The 25,986-nt window shown below is 33.5% G+C and overlaps 1 protein-coding gene, 1 long non-coding RNA gene and 1 pseudogene across 3 annotated transcripts in view; 1 reads left to right on the top strand and 2 right to left on the bottom strand.

Annotated features, from left to right (window-relative positions):
• Positions 1 to 25,986, bottom strand: part of LOC118202694 (uncharacterized) — a 190,381-nt gene that overhangs the window by 79,234 nt on the left and 85,161 nt on the right. The window lies entirely within an intron of this gene.
• Positions 4,836 to 13,207, top strand: LOC146996117 (uncharacterized). Its single transcript, XR_015041862.1, has 2 exons — positions 4,836 to 6,568; positions 13,056 to 13,207. It is a non-coding gene; the product is annotated as an uncharacterized LOC146996117 (long non-coding RNA).
• LOC146996116 (elongin-C pseudogene) lies at positions 20,427 to 21,524 on the bottom strand (annotated as a pseudogene).

Here is a 25,986-nt window from a genome sequence, read left to right as displayed (position 1 = left end):
ATGAGACGCATAAAGAGAACAGAACTATCCTCTTTTAAGCAGAAATGAGTAATATCGGAGCTTCCGCCATTGGAACAGCTGCTGAGAGGGAAAGGAGCGTCGAGTCGTTTCCGGCCCAGACAGACACGCAAACGCACGACCGTCGAGAGGGAGAGGTGGAAGACAGGAGGAAAATTGGGCCGCTGAGGCGTTTCCACCATAACGTTGGTAGACCCAGTATTTATTATTGTGTAGTAACACTGTCAAAACTTTATTCGGCAGGGCTGTTCGGGGCAATTAAGTTTCACGGGGGTGCTGACTTTTAGAAACAGTTCTAACAAATGGGAAAAGTTATGCATCTCGTCTCTCTTCGCACACGAGAAATTTTACGCCAAGGTGTAAATCTTTTGCATTCTTCGACCAGAGTTATATTTACACGAAGATTAGGATTATCGTTCAGTTGGGCCTTTTGTACGATTACCGCATTTTCCAGCGCATTGTACCCCCTCCCCCAACTGAGAGCAGCTCCGGTAAATTTTAAAATGGATTCGTCCACGTAGTGATTGTCATCGGTTAATAACAAAGACAAACCCTCGGTAAACTATCTGCGAGTATCACGTCGAAACGTTCGCTTCTAACTTTTGAATTTTATTGCCAGCCTAATACAATAAATATTCCATCACAGCAAAGCAAACATTAATTGACATCCAGTCTACGATTTGCCGAATCGACGATGCCCATTCGCCTTGTGTAATTATTTATGGATGATTGGAGACTTAAGGAGTAGCAGAGACAACAATACGTACGAGCGAGAATCAAGTTACAGGGAAATGGAAATGAAGATAACTCCTTTTCATTTATTTTCTTACAGTAACCACTTCCTTCGGAAATTAAATGATATGCGTAATCTTCCCCTCTCTATTTTCGGACGAAAGAAAAAAAGAAAGGGTACCTGGTTACACACCAGGTAAATCCCGCTATGAGCGCTAAGCTTAGGTTATTTCAATATGGCAAAGCACACGAGGGTTATCTGCCTAAAGGGAGGGATGCCTTCTTGCAGGGTTTTCTAACGGAACTGACTTATATTACCGAAAGGGGAGAGAAGCCTTCTTGCAAAACTTCCTAAAAGATATACGGCTGTTATTAACGTCAGACGCAGGAAAAATAGAAAGTTGATCTCTTCACCTGCAAACGAGCATGAAATACGAACAGAGTTAAACGGTTTTCTCTCTTCAGCCATTGATAAAAACTGACGCTGCGCGATTCGAAAAATTATTAATAAATTAAAGCTTCAGTCTTCCCCATCCTTTTGCGATTCTTGAAAAATACAATCTACTTACAAATCAAAATTAGAAGTTTCAAATATCGCCTCCAATTTCAAAAATTTTCTCGAGTAACTCTTGAATAAAACGCACTAAGTACTGAAACTTTCTTAAACTTTTCTTCAGTCGCGACCCCTTTTTATCACCGAGATTTTTTCGCGACCCCCAAGACCCCATAAGCATTGCGCAAATCCGAATGCGTCGAAACGGTTTATTTTTTCTTTGTATCGTCTTATCTTTATTTTCAGATACATCGTGTAAAAATATTTGGTAACTATAAAATTATTAAGTTAAAAGAAATATCAAAACTGCTAAAATTTTGGCGACCCCCTGCTGCAGGTCCCGCGACGGCAAAGCCTAAAGGGCCATCTGCCTATGAGCAAGGATGCCTTCGTGGAGCACTTTCTAAAGGAATCTGGTTCGCATATACGTTACACATGAGGAAAACCACGAAAATGCCCATGCAGCCAGCCTGTTCCCGAGATTCGAACCTCGGACCGAACTATCAGTATTCAGCGGCTTTACACTCGGCGGACCCCCTTAGTATTAATATACATTCGTATCAAGATTATTGTATTAAGGTATTCATGTAGTATACGATCTATGGCCGTTTAATAAATAATGGCATTGATCGAATAAACTCAAGCAGCACACAATTTACTACTGAAGGTTGCACTCTTTCGAATTAATAGTATTTTTTTATTTACTTAATAATAGTAATTTATTTTGCACGCTTAGAAATTTAATAGTAGTTTCTATTTACCACAAAGCGTTGTTAATAAAAACTATTAATTAAACTTCAGATAATAGACATTTATTTTAAAAGCAAGTATAATGGTACCTCGGTTTACATCCTCTTTTAGATGCGAAAATTTCGATGACTTGCGACTACCTTTGCTTCCCTCCTTCCAGAAAATGCTATGACTGCACATGGCCATCATTACACCTGTTGCTGCAGTAACTCTGAATTTTCAAGTGGTGTTTTCTAGCGTAATTTTTTTGTAAATTCAGTAGCAGTTTCAGCAAAGTTAAGTCAAGCAACGTGGAAAATGGTTAGAATAACCACGGAGGTGAAAAAAAAAAGGGTACATGAAAAGTATGAAAATGGAATGCATATCAGTTTACTTGAGTATTGCCTACCATGTGCCAAGTACATTTCTGACAGACGATTTCAAATCCGCTAGCGCTGCTAAAAAGGTGAAATCTATTACCAGGGTAAAGTCAGAGCATGTTATACTGTTTCCGATTTGGAAAGCAAAAAAAAACATTTACGGATGGTGCTGCATTTCTGTACAGTATATATATTTCACGCAATTCATTTGTATTTGAGTGTTAAACTGTGTTATAATAATGGGATTTTTTCTAAGAACGCATTAATTATTTTCCGCGTGTTTTGGTACATGTCTAAGGATATGGAACGAATTAATGACGTATACCGAAGCACCACTTTAGTACACTCAGCACACGCAAATGCTTTCCTTCAAGAATTATAAACGAAGACTAGCTCTAATTTATCGGAATTTGCCTCCGGAAAAATTGCGATAATGGACGATGCCACTTTGCATTATTCCCATTCCCTCTTTGAAAAACCGATATCCAGCGGCAAATCGTTCATCTTCCTCTGCGGAGAAAGAAAAGCAATGCTTCGAAAATCGTGGATCTTTCTCAAGTTGTCTTTCGTCGAGCAGATAGCTAATCAGCGGGAGTCCTCTACGTTTTCCAAACGAGTGATATCGACGGGAGGGAGAGAACTAGTGCCTAATAAACGTCAACGACACTTGCCCCGTTCGATAAAGATGGTGAGAAGAAAAAACGAGGGTTCTGTATAATTACAATCCTCTCGTCCGTCCTATTGATCTTCCACGCAGCAGAGTTCTGAACTGTAACCGGCGACACAAAGTGCAACCACAGCTTTTATATTATATATATTTAACGGTCGGGGGCTTTATTTAACAGCCATTAGCGCCACTACAAGGGCCGAAAGTGGTGGCCATTTGATTATGGAATCACCTAATAGGTGGCTACCGTTACCTGCTATGAAGGAACGGCAGTTACAACAATGCCTACTCCGGGATTCGAACCTGGGCCCATCGCTACGGCAATCAATGTCGTTAATCCCTATACCGATTTTTAACACATATACATGTAATGACAGCACAATCAGTAGCAATGTTGTTTAGCTTAGATACTTAATCCATATTAAAGAGGTTAGTTTAGTTAATTATGGCAAAGCACACCAGGGCTATCTGCCTAAGGGGAGGGAGGCCTTCGTGGAGGACTTTCTAAGGGAAACTGGCTCGTATACACGTTACACATGGGGAAAACCGCGAAAACGCCCATGCAGCCAGCCCGTTCGCGCGATTCGAACCTCGGACGGAACTACCAGTGTTCAGCGACTTTACCGCTCGGCCTCTGGTGTAAATGGAACTAAAACTCAAACGCCCAATAATTATTTAGCAGAAATAACTCAGTCTGAATTACGATTTCATTCTGAAGACAACTGTACCTGCTTTCTACGCTTCGGCCTAGCTGGACCTTCTTATTGCAAAACTATAAAAAATATAGCCATTTTGAAATAGGCACAAGTAGTGCGCCAAGTTATTTGAGGCCGCGACATGATTTTAAAACAATGAGTATTTAATCTGCATCGGTTAACAGTTTGCTCTTCATTATGGATCTGCAATCTACTTTTCTACGCCCTCAATATTTCTATGTATCTAATTTTTCTGCAACGTCAATAGTTCTAAGCCTATGAATCCGATCCCGATAACAGAAAAGTACCCAAAAAACTGTCCAATTTCAAATTATATTCGAAAAGCAACGCGCGATTTAAAAATGTGGAAAAATAAATTGCTCCTAGAAGTTTCAAGAGCAGTTTTGTTACCAATAAAAATTTCTGCACGTGCATATTCCGAATATCATTCAGGAAAAGAAACGTAACAAACATGTTGCTTTCGTAATATCCGATTTTGCGGCTTAGGAGCCGTGCGGGAGATCTCCTAAGGTATTGCAGAGTCATTCCAAATAACACAAAGCATACTTACGTAACATCCTTCAAGAGGAAAGAATTTCCTGATATGTGTGCGAGACAACTTCCTACTGTCGGTATTCATAGACAGCTAATATATATCCAAGTTACACCTTGTTGAGACCGACGAAAAACTCATAAATCGAGCATTAACATTGGATATGAATTTTAACCGAAATAAACGTGGTAAACATTTCGAAACGCGTATTAGCTTAAATCGCGGTAGAAATTTTCGCTGAAATAAACAAAATAATTTCACTACGCACCACATACCTTAGCGGTTAACGTTATTATTCGCATCCAGTTCTCCCACCCATTCACGTTACGTGAGCATTTTATAGAATGTCTGTTTTTTACGCAATGTATGAAATACGGGAATCTGTGCTATTAAAATCTGTCCGCGTCTGTGTGTGTTTGCGGCATTATCTTCTCCGAAACGGCGTGGAGTTGAGTTTCGAAAGAGGTGTTCCCGGATCCTAAAAATTCGTGGGAAACCAATTCGACCATTCGCATCTTCGTATGACTTTAATTAGCGGAGATATTGATAAAAAAAAAACACAGAAAAACGCTAATTTTCGCCCTCATTTTCCCGAGTGACAACCGTCTCCCACGCTGGAGATAAAAATCGGCTTTTTTTCGAAATGAGTTGCCACTGCTCGCTTTCTAATCGTAGACTTTTTGTCAATAAAATATTTACTAGTTTCACAAAATATGAAATAAAACTGCTAAACTTAAAACACTTATATAAGTCCATGGTCTGACGAAGAAGAAAGTACGCGATTGCATGTCGAAAATTTTTCTTTAATGTTGGCATTTTCAATAAATAGCTGCTGTTGGCAACTTCTTTGGTTGGTTGGTTGATTTTTTAATGGAACAAAACCTCGAGGCTTATTATCTGTTAATATTCGTAGAGTTAAAATAAAATTCACGTTTCTGACTAAAAGCAGGACAGCAGATTAAAATGTGATTGACTGAAACGGGAACGTTGCAAGTACCACAAATAGGCTCATTATCTCATTTCAAGAGATGCTGATGTGTCAGTCTGCAATGACCAATTCGTAAGCGAGTCAGTAGTACATCCTCCTTTCGATTCCCTCTCGACTTCCAATACTCCAAATTGGGTTTTACCTGCCTTAATTTGTTCAGAGTTTGGCATTCCCAGAGTTCTTGCCACCTGGACAAGATCTTTGTTTTGATGTAATTCCGTATGTCTGTAAAAGGGACATCATTTCCTGAGGTAATATCAGATGATTTTGCTGCGATATCGGCCTTTGATGCCAGCATGTCCAGGCACCCAGCAGTACGCAATATAATAACCTGCGTTTCTCAAACGGAGGTGTGCCTTTAAAATTTCTAAGCCCAAAGGGTGGCTGGTATTTGTATTTATTGATTCAAGAGCACTCAGAGTAGATGATGAACTTTCTGCTATTCTGCCTAGAGATAAAGTTTAAGGAATTCAAAATGACAAAAGTTTCCGCAGTAAAGACAGATGCAGCCTTATGAAGTTTACTACTCTTTATTTCTTTATCACAAACAAAAGCAGCCCCGACATGATCATGATTCTTTGAGCCATCAGTAAAAATTGCTTTTTAATTAGAATAACTGCTTCTATGCTCCAGGAAAATTTGTTGATATTGGACATCATTGGTACTGCTCTTCCTTAGTTCTCCAAAAATGTTAAGTAGGTGAATATCCATTTCTTCACTTGAAGGACGGGCTTGGTAAAAACGCCAGTACTGATCAGATGTCATGAGTCGGACAGGATGTTCGAAGCAACTTTTTTGTTTCGAGTTAGTATAATTGACACAATATATGAATGCCACATTAATTCTTTCAACGATATTGAGAAAATCTTATTGTACATTCAATGTGAATTCTGAAGTCATATGTATTAACCTGAAGTGTCAAAAAAGTTTTTTTCCTAGTCTGGCAACAAAAAATTATTTACGAATGGGTTGTCGCTTGTAAAGAATGAACTGATTTCATTCATACTGAAATCTTTCTACACATTTGCTTTTCAGCGGTACATACAACTTTGGAAATTTTGCTTTGGCTGTATCCCGCTAGTTATATATTTTCCCTGGGCATTTTACATTGTTGCATGTAGCATTACAGATAATGTTTCAGAAGCCGCGCGGAAGAATCACGTGACTGACTGGAAATTAGCCAATGAGGAGAAGTGTTTGAAAGCTAGTTGCAGAAAAAACATGGCTGAATGCATGTTGGTTGTATAGCGCAGGTAAGTAAGAAAATGTTTACAATTACTGTTTGAAATATTTTTTGTTCATTTTATGCAGATTATTCTCATGCACTTTGCACTGTTATATGTAGTGAGTAAGTATTTAAACGTTTAAGCTTTGCGATTAATTAATATCAGTGTTCGTAATGTCTAATGAGTTGAAAGAGTGCAAAATATTTATTCCAAATGCAGATCTAATAGTAGTATTTTGTCATTGTGCATCCGATAAATTACGCCTTAAATTGCCCGTATTATTATTTATAACTAATTATTCCAAAATTTAATCACTGTTGTGGTATTTAATTGAAACTAATGTGGTTGTTGAAAACAAAATTAATCATGTTAGCGTTCGTTTGCAATCGTCTGAGCAACGAACGTTTAATATCTTTTTCACGGCAGGCCTTGCGAGAAAAGTTTATGTAAACATTTAGAATTCTGAATGTAATGTATATATGTTTTGCTTATTAGGTTTAGTTTATTCTTTTTCTAGTATTACCTAATTAATTATACTTGGTTTATAATTCAGTCTAATATGTTTATGTACGAGTGTGTTATGAAGTAAAATTACAAAAACTTGAACAACGCGGTCGAGAATCTCGTTTATTCTTTAGTGTAATAATATTTTTTTCAATGGTATTAATTTCTTACGAAAATGTTATAATTCCAAAATGAAGTAATTACTATATTGATTAAAAATATGTCGCATCATACGTTTCGTAATGTTTTGTTTTACTAACTAGATGCAACTTAATTATTCCATATATTTTAACATACCAATATCAACAGGGGAAAGATGGAAATGACCTAAAATATTTTTCTAAAAATTCGTTAAAGTGGTTATAAAAGAAAACTAAAATTTTGTACATTATTTCCAAAAATATCATTTCATTAATATTTTATAAATTACAAAATTTATTATATTGTATATATAACTACCATTGCATAATTTAGAAGTTTTTAAACATTTAATGTAGAATTTATGTTGATTTTATTTTCCCCAATTTTAATACAGTTTTGAAGTATGATAGTCTTGTTACTAGGATAGCATGAATCTGCTAATACAAGCTTAATACATTTCTTGACAAATGTTTCTCTTATTCATGTATTTATAACATATAAATCATAAAATAAGTTTTCTTAAAAATAAATTATGATTGTTTATTGGAATTTAAAACAATTCTGTATCTGTATGTTAGTATTAAAAATAAAATAATTATTTTTAATGAAGCATTGATTTTAGCATTAACAATTGTAAATATATATACAGGGTTATCCAAATTAAACTTCCCCAACTCAAAGGGCTGAGCAGAGTGTTGTATGGGTCATAATGTGATGAAATTTTAAAAACAGACACTTCAGATCATGCGCTCGAGATTTATTAAACAAAAAAAAAATTAGTACAAGAAGTTGACGATAGGTGGCGCTGCAGATCAAAAAGACATTCTACAGATGTTCTATATGTGTGCCGTGGTTCTCCACAACTCTTTCCATTCGCAAAGCAGTGTGTTCCACAGCGGAACGCAGCAAGTCCACATTAATTCCACGAACATGTCGAATAATTGCCTCTTTCAGATGTGCCAAGGTTGCTGGGTGTTCTAGGTAGACCCGATCCTTTAAGAATTCCCATAACCAAAAGTCGCATGGCGTGAGATCAGGTGAGCAGGGAGGCCAAGCTGTAGGAAAACAGCCGCTGATCACATGTGCATCGGTAAAAGTTGCCCGTAACACCTGTTGAACGCCACGAAGAATATGGGATGGTGCACCCTCCTGCATAAATATCGTATCCTGGAGGCGGCCACGTTGTTGCAGTCCAGGGATCACAAACGTTGTCAACATGTCCTGATACCGTTTTCCTGTGACAGAGCAGGTTTTAAACCCTGTTAGAGTCACCTCTTCAAAAAAATAAGGCCCAATGACGAATGTTGCAGTGCAACCGCACCATACAGTAACCTTTGGAGGTTCAAGGGCACTTGATGGATTGAGCGCGGATTTTCACTTCCCCAAATGCGGCAGTTGTGCGTATTCACTTGACCATTCAGGTGGAAATGGGCCTCATCCGTCTAAAGGATGTTCCACGGCCAAGCAACATCGACTTCCATTCTGGCAAGGAACTGCAATGTTTCCCCGAACTACAGGATCTCCATCAGACAGCTGATGACGACTATGGATTTTGTAAGGCAAATAACCGAGGATTCGATGCATCGCACGCGAGAAGCTCATATAGGGCATATCAACAGCACAAAAAACAGTTGACACACTGACAACATCATGTGGTGATTGTGTAGTGGGGTCCACGACCGCCAAAGCAACGTCTTCTACGCGTGCAGATTCCACAACCTGTCGTCCTCTACCTGGTAAAATTCCCAGCTGTCCCATTCTTTTGAACTTCATCATGTCTCGTAGAGCGCGTGGTGTCATTAGTCCTGGGTGTAAGATCTTCAGCCGAAGGAATGCTCTTATCCCATAGGAGTTCTCGTCATTCTGGTAGAAAAGTTTCACTAACAGAGATTTGTCTTTCAAAGTTGCCATTGTGCAACAGCGAGCTGGAAACAACTGCCTGTGCAAGGCCTGTCTTTTACTTTTGTAGGGCTCATCTTTTGGATATGTTGCACAGAAGCTTTATTTCTGAAAATCACTGTGCTGCAATATGCACATTACTAGTGTTACAGCGCCACCTATCGCAAACTTCTTGTACTATTTTTTTTTTTTTTTTTTTTTTTTTGTGTGTGTGTGTGTGTGTGTAATAAATCTCGAGCGCATGATCTGAAATGTCTGTTTTTAAAATTTCATCACATTATGACCCATACAACAATCTGCACAGACCTCTGAGTTGGGGAAGTTTAATTTGGATAACCCTGTATATACACACACACGAATAAATGGAATTGCAAGCTACTTTTCCTTACAAAGCCGTCCATGAATATATACTTCCCTTTAGTCTGATAGCCTTTGCATACTTTGCCATATTCTATCAATCCAAATGATGCAAATATGCAGAAAATTTTACTGTCTTTGAAAGTTAATACAGGAAGTAAAATTCAGTGCATTTGTAAACTACATTAGTTCTCTTATTTATAAAAATACTTAATTTAAAAAAAGTATTTAACGTAAAACTTCCAATTTCACACATGTGGAATATTAATTCTATATATTTTCTCATTTTATTGATTAATTTCATAGCTTTTCGTGTGACACTAGTAGAAATTATTTATTAAATTTTATGCATTTTCTGATCTATGTTTTGATTTTGTTATTAATTACGTTAGTTTACATATTTAAAATTATGTAAGGTACAAAAACCTTCTGCATCTATTAATGTATGCTGAAGTGAATGAAATTATGCCAGTGAAATTTTTTTAAATCAAAAACAAATTTCTGTGGAAAATTAAAGTTATAAATTCTAAATGCAAACAAAGGAGTGAATTTGAAAGTTATCAAATAAGCAAAGTGTTGGTAATTTTTGCAGAATAATTTTTATACTGTGCAGAATGGGAATATGATGTTCAGTTTTGTGTTAGTATTAATTATTACAACTGAAGTATTGCAACTTATATTTTGGTCATGTATATTTCATTTGTCGTAAGTCTTTAAAATGAACTTAATTCACACACAGAATTAATACTAAGCATTCTTATTGGAATGTTGGTTTCTTTTATATAATACTATGATAGTTACCAGTAGTTCATTCATGAATATTTTTGATTGGTTAACACAAATTAATTCTTTAAAAAATTTCTTCTTAACACAAATTTTTTAAAGAAGAAAAAGTCGCATTTGTTTTGCTTATTTGCACACGAAGATACATGCCTCTGTATATAGAGAGAAAGAGGAATTATGTTTGCTTACAGACTTTTTTCCTTCTTTTTACTAATATTATAGTACGAAAATCAAGGGGGAACTAAGCAATCAATTTAACTTTGAAGGATGTGATTATACAGTAAGACCATAACCAATCAAAAATATTCATGAATGAACTACTGGTAACTATCACAGTATTATATAAAAGAAACCTACATTCCAATAAGAATGCTTAGTAACATTAACATTTCAGTATCTGATAATAATAATTTTCATTCCTACTTCCCTATACCTTGAATTTCATTCTTATTATTGCCCACTGCTATTCCCTAGACCTCAAAGCATTTAATGCATCTGGAACTGCAATTTGTGTCGTCTTCTACAGCATGCAAGTTATTACCACCCAGTTTGTACTACCACAAGCAATGATCTTCAGAATTACCGTATTGCGTTGCATATTCCACCCCACCCAGCTTTAGAACAAGATTCTGAAAATTAAAAAAAAAAATATTTGCATAATTTTCCCCCTTTTAATGCATTTAGAAAATGAATATCCCAAGATTTTAAAATGGATTTATCGACATAATGATTGTTTTCGCCATACTAACAAAGGGAAACTTTTATACACTAAAGGCCCTGTTGAATCTTTCTCTTCTAACTGTTGAATATAATGTCAGCCTAATACAAAAAATGATCTATGATAGTGAAAGCAAATACCAACTGCCATTCACTGTGCAATTTTGCCATATCAGCTGCATATTCACCTTCTCTAATCATTTATGTATGATCTGAGGCTTAAGGAGTTGCAACAACAATGAGAATGAGAGAAATTCAAATTATAAAGAAATGAGATAACTTATTAGATGTTTCAATTATGTGTATTCTTATTGAAATAGAGGTTTCTTTTAAAGAAATAATATTGTGATAGTAATAGTTTATCCATGATTACTTTTCATTTGTTATATTCCTACTGTGACTGTGTCCTTTGGAAATTATTCATTTAATTTTTCCCTCTTAATTTTTGGAAGATAAAATTATTGTGAGCGTCTTAAGGAAGACAAACATTACCTAAATCATTAAAACAATTTCAGAATCCTGTTGCTGAAAGAAAGCTAGGGGGAAATTGTTGTCCGAGTCCCAGTGATTCATTTGGACCAATATGTAATATTGTTTTAAAAATTTAAGGTAATAAATATAATATTTTTCTAATGCTAAAACAGTTTGAGAAATTTATTCAAGTTCTGAATTCTGAATATAAGTATACAGTCAAAAGTCGTTAATTCGGACACCCGTAATCCGGAATGATCTATAATCCGGACCTCAAAGCTAAAATCTTTCTGCGCATGCGCCGCATCGACGCATGCGCATAGGCGTTTTACTCGTGCGCGCAAGACATTTACGACTGCGCATATGCATCTGCGCAAGTGCAGAATACGTTTTCGCGTGCGCGTTTAATGTATAACGGACGGTATAAGCTAAAATTATCTAATTATCTATTTCAGTTAATGTTGATAATTGCGTTGTTCCTTAATCTTCAAATTGGATCCGGCTTATTATTTTTTGCAGACTGTAAGAGCAATTTTCTAAAAGTAAGCTTGAACTTTCGATTATGTCAAATAGAATTTCCGATGCTGGAGCTCCCAAAGGATCTAGAAAACGAAAGTATGTTTCGATGTCCATCAAACAAAAAACGAATTGCTACAAAAAATGGATAAAAGCATATCCTTTGTTTATCTAACCGTTCCGAAATCTGTTTATCAATTTCACGCTGCTCTGCGCGGGGGGAGGGGGCACGTCGCGGCGCGCAATGAACTGGAAGTTGATCTGTCAACACTATCGTTATCTTCAGGGCAGATGTTTTTATTTTAGTCGGCTTATAATTCCTTACTAAATGTAGTATTTAATTTCGATGTACTCCGTCTTTGATATGATTTAAATCAAATTCCTCGTCATTATAAATATCACGAATACAAATCACATAGTTTTCTGGTTGCAATTTTCTAATTTCGGCTATGAGTAAGGTATGCTTTACTCATAGCCTTATATGCATCCGCGCGTTAAAAGAAATGTTTAATAAAGTAAACAAATAAATATTAGGCTTCTTTTTTGGTAAATTTGGATACCCTTTAGATCATAATTGCTCATTATTTTATAAATTACGGTTTCATATTTTTAGTTTTATAATTTCTGCATGCCATCTTACCAGATTTAAACTGATGATCTATAATCCGGAATCGCCGAAGTCCCGACGAGTCCGGATTAAAGACTTTTGACTGTACTGTATATTATATTTAATAACTATGGTGGCTTCATTTATGAAAAAATTTGCATATTGGCTGTTTTTGTACAATGAACCTTCTCTAAGCTAGCTATGCATGATTCCTGAAGATTTTGATCTTCAATGATAGTGGACATCTTAGAGAAGTTATGTTTACTAATTGGTTATTTTATAAGGAATGCTGGCTAAACTTAAAAAGTGATTGACTGAGGTAGCTTGTCATAATGAGACTGTTCACTGTAATCCAATTTTTTAAAGTATTTAAGTTGTTCCTAATTACTTAAGATATTATAAAGAAATATGATTAAAAGTGTTATATCTGCACATGTTTAAAACATCTATTAAAATAATTTTTATAAGCTTAAGAGCATGATTATGATTTTAAAAGAAATGTTTTTTGTCTTTATTTAGGAGACATGGTTTACAAAGAGGGGAAAAACCATTCATTTTTTCCAAGCAAACGAAACGAATTTTTACGAAATGTTATATTGTGTTATTTTTTAATTCTTTTTCAGGTTTTATGTAAAGTTTATGAATTAAGTAATAAATTATTTTTACATCTATATTTTAATTAGCATATTATTTGCTTCAAAATGTTTCACAATAAAATTATAAATTCAATAAACTTCTTAATTAACATGCTGTAATATATATAAAGAGAGCATAAAGTTTGTTTTCTCTTGTCACATGTATATTTCACAATTTTGCATGCAAATCTCGAAATTTATAATAACTAAGAATACTTTTTAGTATTACTTTCTAAATGGTAAATATTAAGCTTAGGTTTATTACATATCATGTTTGTAAAAAATTATAGGTAAAATTAAAATGCATTAAATTTTAAGCTAAACTGAAGTAGTATTAATTTTTGAAACAAATTTGTCAAAGGCATAATTATATTAAGCATCAAAAATTTTAATGGAAGCAAGGCTTTAAAAATTAAGGTCAGTTGGTGAAGTTTTATGCTTAATCAAAAAGCATGATATTAGGGTTTCAATGAAAGACTTTATCTGTTAATTCAAAGTTATGCAGTTACCATCTATTATTTCAAACAGTAGCAGACTGTTGACAAACAGTAAGTGCAGATAAGAATAAAAAGATTAGTTGGACGTTGTAATTCAAGCTTATGAATAAAATTTTGAAATCCTTGTAGTAACAAAATGAAGTCCATTGCTATGTTGAATTCTTTAATTTACTGAAAATGTCATTTTTTAGAAGGAGAGAATATAATATTTTTGAAACATGAAGAACAGCTGTTCCGAGTTCATAGAAATATTCACAAAATGTCTTTTACTGTAATAATATAAACATGCAACACGTTTACTCATATAAGTTAAATTTAAAGCAACATGTGTCTATTTTAGCTAAAATTACTAAAAAGAAAGTTCTAGAACATATCTTATTAATTGACACTAAAACATGCAAATAAAGCATACTTTTTTTTTTTCAGCTATTTTACAGGGCAAATATAAATTCCAGATGCCTTCCATTATTTTATGTTAATATACATGTGATTTAATGTAAAGAATAGCATATCAATTTGAACTTTTAAATTAATCAAAATGATAATATAAAAGGCCTTTCAATAATATCAGACATAAGTTTCTCTTCATAAAACAAAAATACTCTGCAACCGAATAATGTTACCTTTTGAAAAAGAACGCTAAATGCTGTTGAAAGCACATCTTTTAAAATATTGCTATTCTGAGGTCAAATTGGCCAAGTTAAAAAGCCAAACTATTATGCTTCACTTGCATATATCTGTATGTATATATATATATATATATAATATATATACACACATACAGATATCATTGTTTTACTCAAAACATATTGAAATCAAAATGTTGATTATTGAATTGAAATCAATGTTTTATTATAATAAGCATCATTTTAGACAAAAAATCTATTACTTTTATAGACATATCCTTTAGTGTTTCACCTATGAAAAATAAATTCTACACACATAATTGCTTAATGGGATATTAAAAGGAAATAATCTGAAACCTATAGATACTCGTATAACAGATACAACCATTGGAATTTTACATAAGAAAAGTATCTTCTACTCACATAATAATTTGCTATAATAATACAAGCAAATAACCTGTAACGGTTACAGATATATCTGTTGAGATTTTACATGAGAAAAACATGTTCTTTTTACATAATTATTTGCTGTAATAATACACGCAAATAATCTGTAACGATTACAGATATATCTTTTGGGATTTTACATGAGAAAAATATGTTCTACTTACATAACTATATGCTGTGATATTACAAGAAAAAGATCTGTAACCATTAAAGGCAAAATTCATGTAAAGTTACAAAGAATACACCTGTTAATCAAATAACCCATGGCATCCCAGTTTCCATGAGTTTTCTTAGTAATCTTACAGATTTTTTTTTTTTTTTTTTACAGTGCAGGGACCACACCAAAATGTTACCGAATTGGTCCACTTTTTGGCAATTTTTCGCCATATTTTACAATATTTAACTCTGTTGTCTCTTTCAAGTATTTCACGTTATAATGCACAAAAAGAGTACAATTTCGCATATAATTTGACAAATTATTTACGTATACACAAAATCAGTAACAGTATAATACCTAGATACTCTATAGGGGAAAAAATGCTATTTAGACGAAGTAGGGTAAAAGGTCTCGTTAAGGCAATTTAAAAGAATGGCATTCATCAAAAGCACAATGTCATTTTTAAAAATAAAAGATCGCAGCTCAAAATCTTATTTGAAATATGTAAAGAAAAATGAAATTGGTACAAAACAAAATTTATACCTTTCTTAGTAAAAACAATGTATGGAACTATGGAATGAATTATTAAATGTATTATGCAAAAATCTATTCAATGTAAGGATAGTCAAAGTGTATGAAATGTTAGTATCATACATACCCGGACGATTCTGTAGAATTCCATTTTTTCTAACATTTATGAAAATGTGGAAAACTCTTGGCTCATAGTGATCAAATATTCTGTTAATGTTATCAAAATATTGAATGATGTAAAAAATTTAACGTTTTGGTGGATATTTACGAAAATATTCAAGCAGCAGCACACGACTAAAGAAAGTATTTGCTTGTCTCTTTCTTAAAGAAATTTTAAGAACTATTACGAATATGAACACTTCATGAACAAACTTTTGCATAATAGATTATATATTTTTTTAACATAAATGAATTCTGACCCAAAATGCAACGAAATAACACTATTTGTTTTTACTTCCTTGTACGAAATGATGTAATCACGAAAAATTCCGGGCATCATATTTCAATGAAAATATCCATTTTGACCACTATTGAATGCAATTTAACGATGTTTTTGCATGACATCTGTAAGGACAGAATAAAGGATTCTTCTTCCTCAAACGCATTTATAAAATTGATTTAAAATGGTTTCAGAAGAATTTCGTGACGTCTGTATCTCGCGTGTCAGAACGTTGAAATCTTGTATTATAGGACTGCTATGACTTGTAGTTGTGCACCACCTCCCTTTTTAGTTGCAAACGGCCGCACCTCCAAAACTATATATGTACCTACTCTGTTCGGTGAGCTCAGTTTTTTTTTTTTTTTTTATTCTTATATGTTCGTAAATTGCACATTTTTTTGCTTTAAAAATGATTGAATTATGTACTTACCTTCCAGCTAAGGTTTTTATGCCTTCAGTTAACCTGCATTCAATAGTTGTAAAATTATCAACAATTTAAAGGCTGTGCAAGTGCGCCTAGGCCTGATTTTTGTTTGCAATAGCAGCCATATTTGTTTAAATTTGAAACTTAGCAGAATAGTAAATCGAGTCTGTGTTTTCACCTTCAATGATTTTTTTGCTGAGTGGGACCAAAAGTAAACTTTATGCACAGACAAATCTGCCTTGTTGCCTGTTGGTAGAATAGCCTTTTTGCGTAAAAACCAGTTTTAACTGTAAAAATTGGTTGTCTTAACTGTATTTGGTGCTTTATGTTTTTCTATTTTTAATGAAGATATTTTGAGCTTTTATGCATTTTTGTCTTACCACGAAGTGAGAACTGAATTAACTGAATGAGAAACATATCTCTAATGAAATTCGAGGAAATAAGTTTAAACGAAATGGAGCAAAAAATGCATGTAATGTTCCGTACAAGGAAGTTATGTGGTGTCTGCATTTTTTTTTTTTTTTTTTTTTAAATCGGAGAAAAGAAAACATTTTGGTCCGGTCCCTCTGTAACTGTATTTGGTACTGTAGTTGAATAATTGATCCGTTATATAACTGTAACCACATCCGTCCCTTATATGTAACTTTAATCATACATTGCAATAACTTCGAGACATGGAAAGTACTAGATTTCTCGGCGGCCAGTATGCTAGCCCGAAGAGAGCATCAGTTTTGAGTTGTTAATTCAGAGTCGTCTCCGAGTGGGCTTCTTTTCGACAGGTTTCACTTATTATTTGTGCTCATTTTTAATTTTAGTACTTTATTCCAAATTCAAACAAGATTCAATGCTTAAATCGTCTCCAATTTATGCCGAACAACATTAAAAGATACACAAGTTTTTGATTAGGGGTAGGGGCCAGGCACTCTGGTGCAAGCACCTGTACCGTGAAACGTCCGTGTGGAGCTTCGATCTGGGTAATTTTCGCTCCGAGCAATCGTTCTGTGTAATTTTCTTCAATTTATTAAAAATTAATTTAAAATTCACTGAAGCAATTATTTGTGCTCATTTTTAATTTTAGTACTTTATTCCAAATTCAAACAAGATTCAATGCTTAAATCGTCTCCAATTTATGCCGAACAACATTAAAAGATACACAAGTTTTTGATTAGGGGTAGGGGCCAGGCACTCTGGTGCAAGCACCTGTACCGTGAAACGTCCGTGTGGAGCTTCGATCTGGGTAATTTTCGCTCCGAGCAATCGTTCTGTGTAATTTTCTTCAATTTATTAAAAATTAATTTAAAATTCACTGAAGCAATTGGCACAACTACCTATTCGGTTTCTGAGTAATTTTTAAAATAATTGCTAAGTTGCTATTCTTTAGGAGGGAGTTATTTTCTAAGAATTTTATATTTTTCTTTGCTAACAATTAAAAATTCAGACATTTTTAAGCAAACTATAGCTGGCAAATCGATAAAACCATAGCTCGACTCAACTCTAACACCTATAAAAACACGTGTTCATTTTACCGCAAAGGTACACATGCGGTGATTTTGACAGTGTATGCATTTTATTTTTTAACTATTTTACTATTTAAAAACACTGCATGGCTATAATAATTAATGAACATTTAAATTAACAAAAAAAAAAATTTGAACCTAACTGATAATAAATGTATTACAAATTTGTAACTTTTACAAAAGCGGAAAACTTGTGGTTACCGAACATTGACATAGTGCATACTGGTGTAATGGTATAGTGTAAACATATATAGTTTACATACTGGTGTAATGTAAAGTTCGCAGTCTCGCTCAGTTCCTCTGCTCAACCAGAGTTCCCAGAATCAGAACATAAAAATGACCCATGTGTATTTATAGGTGTTAAATATTAAATTAGAGCTTGCAGTGTTAACATGCTTTGGGGATGAGAAACTGCTAGAAAGTAAAGAATGGCTCATGCCAATGCAAAGACTTTTGGTACGCTGTCCAATTCTGCATTATTGTCAAAACTTTTACAAATTTCAAAGTGTGCAGTACTTAAGCTATTGTCGTTCGAAGAAGTTTTTCATTCTGACATAAATATCACTCCCATAATTAAACTTTCGAGAATGGGTCCACATAAGCAACTTAAATGATTTATCAGTACTCTACTGGATATTCTTTTAGTCAAACAGCAATAATAATTTTAAAATAACTTATCAGACACTTATCTTGCTCAAACAAGAAGTTTGTCTTCTCACTGAATTTCACATAAATATTTATGTAATTATTGAATAACATTTCCTCTAAAATAAAATTTGAAAAAGATCCGGAATTCCGACTGCATCCGGGCCTCATTTATCCCTGAATAGTCTTATATGAAATGAAAGCAAGGAAGTTTATTCATTTTTTTTTTTTTAATTAAGACTCAATTTTCTGTATGGAACTGCTATTTTCCGTAGTCTATTAATTCATTTCACACACATTAAGCAAGATTCTGTACTACATAAATTTATATGAAATCAGTTTTACAGATCCCTATATAATACTTACCTATTTCTATCCATAAACTGCATAAAAAAAACCTAAAATTTTATAGAGGATAACGTACTTAATCTATAGTAAATAAGGAAACTGGGCCACAATTTTAAAGGATTCTAAAAACGGTTAATATCTTGTTATTTCTTCTTATAAAATTCTGCAAGGTATTTTTCCTTTCTAAATTTATGTAACATTTTGTGCAATTTTTTAAACAGTATTTCTATGATTCGCCAAAAATCGAATCTCGTGAAAGCTTAAAATCAATTTAAAACATAATTTAAAATTCCTTAAAAATTGAGTTTTAAATTATTTTACCCACAGTAAATTTTTTTTAAATTTTCAATTAAGCTTGATTATTGAGTTTATTTTTATTATTTTTTTTAATTGAAAACATGAGCATTGTTTATTAGAGGCAAAATGTTGCGAAAATCTCATCTCCCTTCATGTCAGACCATTTCAAAATTTAGGTTAAAAATTCTACTCAAAAATGAAAATTGAATTCATTCTTTTCAATCAGAAAAGAAAATAGTGGATATTATAACATTCAAAAGCTTCTGTAGGATCTTTCATAAACAGTTCTTTAGACTTTACAAAATATTTACATAACTTTTGTTTTACAGAATTGTATAAAGAAATCAATTTTCTATAAACTGAATCTGATGTTTTCAGTAGCTGAATCTACACACATTATTCTACAAGGAAAACTATAAATACCTTTAGAAACTAAATTTTTATAGAATCTAACACAAATTTCTATAGAATATCTCCACGTCTTTAAACATTACTATAAAACTAGATCTAAAATTTTGTAGAATTCTAGATCTCTGACCTAGTTTGTAGGAAATATGGTCATATTTCTAAAGGATTTTTAAAAGTTTAACGATGGATATTTTTTAAGGAAATCTAAGATATTTTCGTGAGAGCAAACAGGTATTTCCTGGTTATTCCAAAGATTCACCACTAATAGAAAACATTTCATTATTAAAATCAGTGTTCATATTTAAATTAATGTTTAATTTTAGGAAATAATGATGTACTGATATAACACAAATTCAATACTAGTAAACTATTCAAAATCCTAATCTTCCATAATTAAAATCAATCTTAACATTTCTATATATATAAATGAATATTTCATTTAAAGTAATGATTTAGTAATATAATTTTGGAAATATAAAATATTCAGAATCCACCTCTTTCATTATTAAAACCAATCTTAAACCCATGATAGAATTTTAAAATATTCAAAATTATAATATTTCATCATTGAAAACTGAACATTTCATTGCGAAGATCATAATTTTCGACCGATCATGTAAGTGATTTAAACTTCATACATTTTAGTAAATATTCCATAAAAGGGACAAAAATTATAATTCACGTTATACGCACGCTTAAAAACTATTCTATAAAAAAGCAAATTAATCCACCCTTACACGTGAACTCCCACAACTAGTGTTAACTTGTCAGAAATTAGCTTTTGTATGGGCAATAATATCAAGAAAATTATTAATTATCCTTACTACTAAAAATAATTACTCGTTTTTTTTAATCGTAATGTAAACACGAAGTCAAAGTACTCTAAAATAAAGACAAAGTTATTTCACATACTTGCTTTTATTCCAGGGAAACACACTCGAAAAAAATTCGAGTTTAAAATAATAATTAGCTCAAATGCATATTAAATACAATGCTCACAAAATTAGAATTAAAAAATCAATATTCACTTAAACATTGCAATTTAAAATACAATAGTTACTTAAAATTCTCATTTTAAAGAGGAATACTTGCTCAAAAATTGCAGTTAAAAAATGAAACTGCAGCTTTAAAAATCAAATTTAAGCTTACAGAAGTTCCGATATAAAAATCAAAGTTAGCATGTCTCGAACATTCTGCGAGACAAGCATAAAGTCTTAAAAATTATTAACAGAATCTGCATCATGTATGACTCTGCAAGGAATATAGACACTTACTTATTAGTTATGATATTTAACACAAAGTCAGTTTCTTGTCGGGTGTGTCCCTGGCGTCGTAAACACTGCATCGTAACACATTTCCTTAAGACCACTAAATATCCATGAAATAATCCAGGAACGGGAGCAGTCGCAAATCCAAGATAATTAACAATTTAAGAAATTAGCGGCCATCAGCAGTTCCAAGGCTAATTCAACTTCGATCGGAAACACTGGTATTTCAGTCGAACTGTTGGTATAATGGATCTTGTACGTAAAATACTGGCACACTTTCTGAAGCACGTGGGATGGTATCTCTCTGAAATGGATTTCGTTGACTTCGCTTTCGACAAATCTTCCGGGACCACTCAACATGGCTTCGATGGTGCTCGAAACGAGAGCGTATTTTTTCAGAATGATGAACTCGTGACCGTCCGAAGAAACGAGTTTAACGTACTCGGCATCTGGGCCTTCGCAGCCTCCGTACTTTGGTTTATCTTCCAATGCAGCCATCTAAACGTTAATCTACAGTAAACGCAAAAGTTCAAACAAGCTCCAAGACAACCTTCAGGTCTGTACGCAGAAATGCAAGTGAAATAGGAATCGAGAAACGACCACCAAGAAATTTCGCAGAACAAAACATCTTCTTGCTATTCGTCACCTGTGGTGTCACCTGTGTCGTCACCTGTGTGGCGTCACCGCCTTGAGGAACCTAACTTAGACCAAACTCCGGAAGTTTCCTGCAGCTCTTTGTTCATTAGTCCCCTAACACCCACTTGCCATTTAACGTACCCCTTTCTTAAAAGCACTTCAGGCATTTTTCCAGTGTAGGACAAACAAGGTGAACGTACAAAGCTAGATTTAACATTAAAGTAAGTAAACAGGTGGTTAGGGCATCAAGGAAAAGAGGCCCCACAAAAATTTGATTTTACCATGCAATATTGTATTGTGGCTAGGGGGGGTTGGGGAGATTTACTTTGGCCATCACATTTTTGCAAGTGAAACATTTTATTGGAGTTAGTTATATAGAGAATGTGGAGGCAGGTGAAGAATAACGATATTCTAAAATTTGCCATTAAAAATTAATTTCAGCCAAAAAATAGTTTTTTCTTCTCTAGATTAGGGTGTTCGAAGAAATCACACGAAGTTTTAATTTTTATTTCGTCGAAACTTCTGAAGGAAAATTACGAATATCAACTAAATTATGATCAGTTGAGACATTAATAAAGAAAAATTTTCTACTTAAGACAGAAGTATTTCAGCTTAATTTCCGTTATTATTGAAAAAATAACAAAGAATGCAGAAAAGCGGTCCTTTTGAATTTTTGCAGTTTGTATTAAAAAAGAATCTCCAAATCAAAATTCCAAATACTGTAATATTATAAACTTTCCTCAGAATTGCTGTAAGTGTTCTTAGTTGTGACAAAAGTTTAAAAAAAAAAACTAAGACGTATTTAAGAACTACAAATGTATATTTTGCATTTTAGAATTTTTTCTAGATTTTCTGCACATAACAGCAACTGAACAATTGAGAAGAGCCCTACGATGTCATCGAAGGTTTTGCAAAGAAAAAAGCTTTTAGCTAGGCCTTTCTTCAGGAGCAAAAAAATTTTTGCAGAATTTTTTCGTGTTTTTCTTAGTCAAAAAAAAATTCCATAAAATATACACTATGGCTTGCCTACTCGTCTAAACTTACACTGTCATGTCTTCAATGAGGAATACTTTCCTTATATTAAGATTCAGCAGTAGCCAAATAATTTCCAAAACCGCTATACACATAAATGAACAAAATAAAACTTATAAATGACTTTGCATTTTTTCTAACTAAAATGTTGTTGAAAATTATAAAGTCCTAACTAACTTGTCCTAAATAAAATGCTGTTTTAGTTAAAAGCATTAGAAATGCTACTAGTCTCGAAACTCACTTTTTTGTCCGTATCCAAGGTTTAAACTTCCGAGTCCTGGCCCGCATCACTTTTCAAAAGGTTGCCGCAAAAATTTTATTGAGATTAATTTAAAAAAATTAAGTAATAAAGAATATGTGTATACACGAGTATGCATTCTCGCACTGTGGAAAAACGATGGAAACTAGAGCCACCGAATTTTTAATACGCATGGGCACCTCTAATCCCGAATTTTGAGTTCGAAATTGTTCTTTTGATTTATTTCATATTTCGTACAAATTTATAACGATTTTGCTTAATAAAATCGGCAACTGAAAGGCGAGAAGTGGCAATACTGTCCGAAATTAATATTTTTTTATATTTTCTGGGTGACAGACTTTGCATTTAGAAAAATACAAGATCTTTCAATCTTTCAATTTTAATCTATGAATCTGGGTAGCAAAGTGTAGCGACTGCAAGGTGCTGCCACTTAGCATCCACTCGCCAACGTGTTGCAGTTGTGTTAAGCGCGAGATATTTTACTTTTCAATTTAATATTTTTATAGAGTAGCAAATCGAACGATTTCAAAGCAATAAACGCAGCTCTTAAAAAGTATTTTTTTTACTTTTTATTCAGATTTAAATAAAAATGGTTTATGGAAAAATCGATTTGATTAAAAATGCCTAATTAGAAATATTAAATATTGATTTAATGACACTAGCAAGACTCACAAAATCATAACGCATTTTTTAGGAGGCCTCGAGTGACTAGTTTTCAAAAACATGATGTAGCAAATTTTAAAAAATATATGGCAAACCCCAACACTATCGGGAACTCTAAAAGTATGTTGTTTTTAAATATTTTGGGATCCTGGTGTTGAAATTTTGTGGCGTAAGTGCGAAAAAAGCGATGCTTAGTAATAAAGTTAAAAAGACAAAAAAAAAAAAAAAAAAAAAAAAAAAAATTAAGTTGGACGGAAGGAATCCAAGAGCAGACTAGTAACGCGCGTTGCTCAGCGAGAGTATAAAACCTTAACAAAGCCTCTGGAGCAACATTATAATCTGAATCCTTTCAGATTTACTTATTTAAATTCGTTAAATTCCGCTGCTATTTTGAATAAGTTTCCTCATCTCTTAATGTCATCAAAATAGCAGTAGACAAACGTAATTACATCAAGCGGCGTTTAGTGTAAAGTCCGAACTCAAGGGACCGAAGTTTGGTTCGCTCTAACCAGTCTGATATGAACAACCTAATTTATTTCCCAAAAAAGTATAAAAAATGAATAATGACTCACAAAATCCGTTAGCATTGAGGCATCTCGTAAGAGACGTAAAGAATGATTCTAACTTTAAAAAAAAAGTAAGATTAAGATTTAATTAATCATTACGCGTAATTGCTAAATTTGAGAAATTAATATTCGAAGGTGATAAATCTTCGAGGAATATCTAAGAGGAAGGATGCCTTCGTAGGCGACTTTCTAAGAAAAACCGGCCCATATTCATATGACACATTGAGAAAACCAACAAAAGCAGCCAGCCCGTTCGCCTGGGATGGAACTCAAGCCAAGTCGAACAAACAGTATTCAGCGGCCTCAACCGCTCGTGGGGCTGTCTAGAAAGACTAGTACAAAGGCCAGTAGTCGGAGGACTAAGGGGCAAGAGTAGGACAGCCTGGAAGGAAATTTGAAAGAAGCTAAAGCCGCATCACATATCATTGTTAAATAATTTTAATATCAGAAAATTTTACAATTAGACAACAAGTAATAATGAAAATCATTGAAAGCACATACAGAAGCGGAAATCGGACCTGAAAAATGTATAGGTTTTTACAAACCTTTCAAAATAATTTACAAGATGAACAAGTAATTTTCACGACTGTCGGCTGACACAAAACAGAGGAACAGCTACGTAAACAAACGGATCACATGGAGATGCCAGCCGAAAAAACTCGAGATTCTTTTTCTGCTTTCTTTCCCATCTGCTGCAAACGAGGCCTTGAAAACTTCCGTCGTTTCCAGCAATCGACGCACCGATCGACGAACTCACCAGACGATTCTTAAATCACTGCATCGTTTCTGACAAACGAGGCTAGAGAAAAATGTTATGGATTCTGAACGGTTTCAATACGAAAACGAAATTTTTGAAAATTTCATACGAGAGCGATCGCGGACGAAACAATCGTCACGCATACAAACAACGTGAAATTACTGTAAACGTTTTGTTCGTGCTTACATTCCATTCTCGAATTTTCGCCCGAAAATATTATCTAGGTGTATATATATAGCTTGGCGGGAGGTAAAACTGAGCAGCTACCCGACACAATGTACGATTTTCTCTTCAAATACACTTTGCAGTTTTTGACTCTTCACTGTCATCTATTCACACACTACCTACTTTCTTTTGTGAAACAAAGGTAAAAAAATTAGTTTCTCTATTTTTTGTGTTTAGTATTGCTAATATTGTGTAGGCATTAGATTTAGTGAATTCCATTCGTTCTGTATTATCAACTTAGTATACAAAGTAACTTCTCTAGGCCAGGGCATCTTAACCTTTTTTTGAGTCGCAACCATAGGACCCCATAATATTTACGAAAATTTTGTGGGACCCGATAAGCGTTCCACAAATCCGACACACGCGTGAGTGAAACTGTCCATTTTTACACTTGTACTGTAATATACCATTGCAGTTTTAGGTCATTAATTTCTAATTTTAAGACACAGAACAATGTGAAAATTTTTAATAAGTATCAGAAGAAATGACAGCGTCACGTGCAAAACAAGTAAAATGAAGTTATGCTATAAAAATGAATGCGTCGAAACGTTTTCGATTTTTCTTTGTGTGTATTGTCTCATTTTTATTTTCAGATACATCGTGTCAAAATATTTGCTAATTGTTAATTATTATAATAAGTTAACCCTTTGATGCGTGCGATGTTATTTTTGTTTTAACTAAAAATTCTAGAAATCGAATTTTATGATCATAGAGACAAAAAATATATGAATTTAAAAAAATCTACCCTCGTCGAATTATCTGTGGGTGGTGGTTTTGCCGTGAAACCAAGCTCGACTTTGAAACTTACTGAGTTAGTAGGACAGAAAAAAAAACTTTCTCTTTCGCATTTCCAATGAATGACGAAATTTGCGAATTGAAAAGAAAAAAGAAAAAAAAAAAAAAAAAAAAAAAAAAAAAATTGCATCATATGTAAATTTTTTACTTTATTTTACAGAGTAAATCAGAAAAAAAAATGAAAAGTTAAACATTTATGTAATTTTGCTACAACAGTGAAAACGTAAGAGCGTATTAATAAGGCAGCTCAGATAAATAGATAAAAAAAGACTCGGTAG

This window comes from Stegodyphus dumicola, chromosome 7, assembly GCF_044657685.1.
Source record: "Stegodyphus dumicola isolate Sdum_Otavi_A_Nest chromosome 7, ASM4465768v1".
NCBI lineage: Eukaryota > Metazoa > Arthropoda > Arachnida > Araneae > Eresidae > Stegodyphus > Stegodyphus dumicola.
Note: the sequence above shows the minus strand (reverse complement) of the source record. Positions and strands in the feature narration are given on the sequence as shown.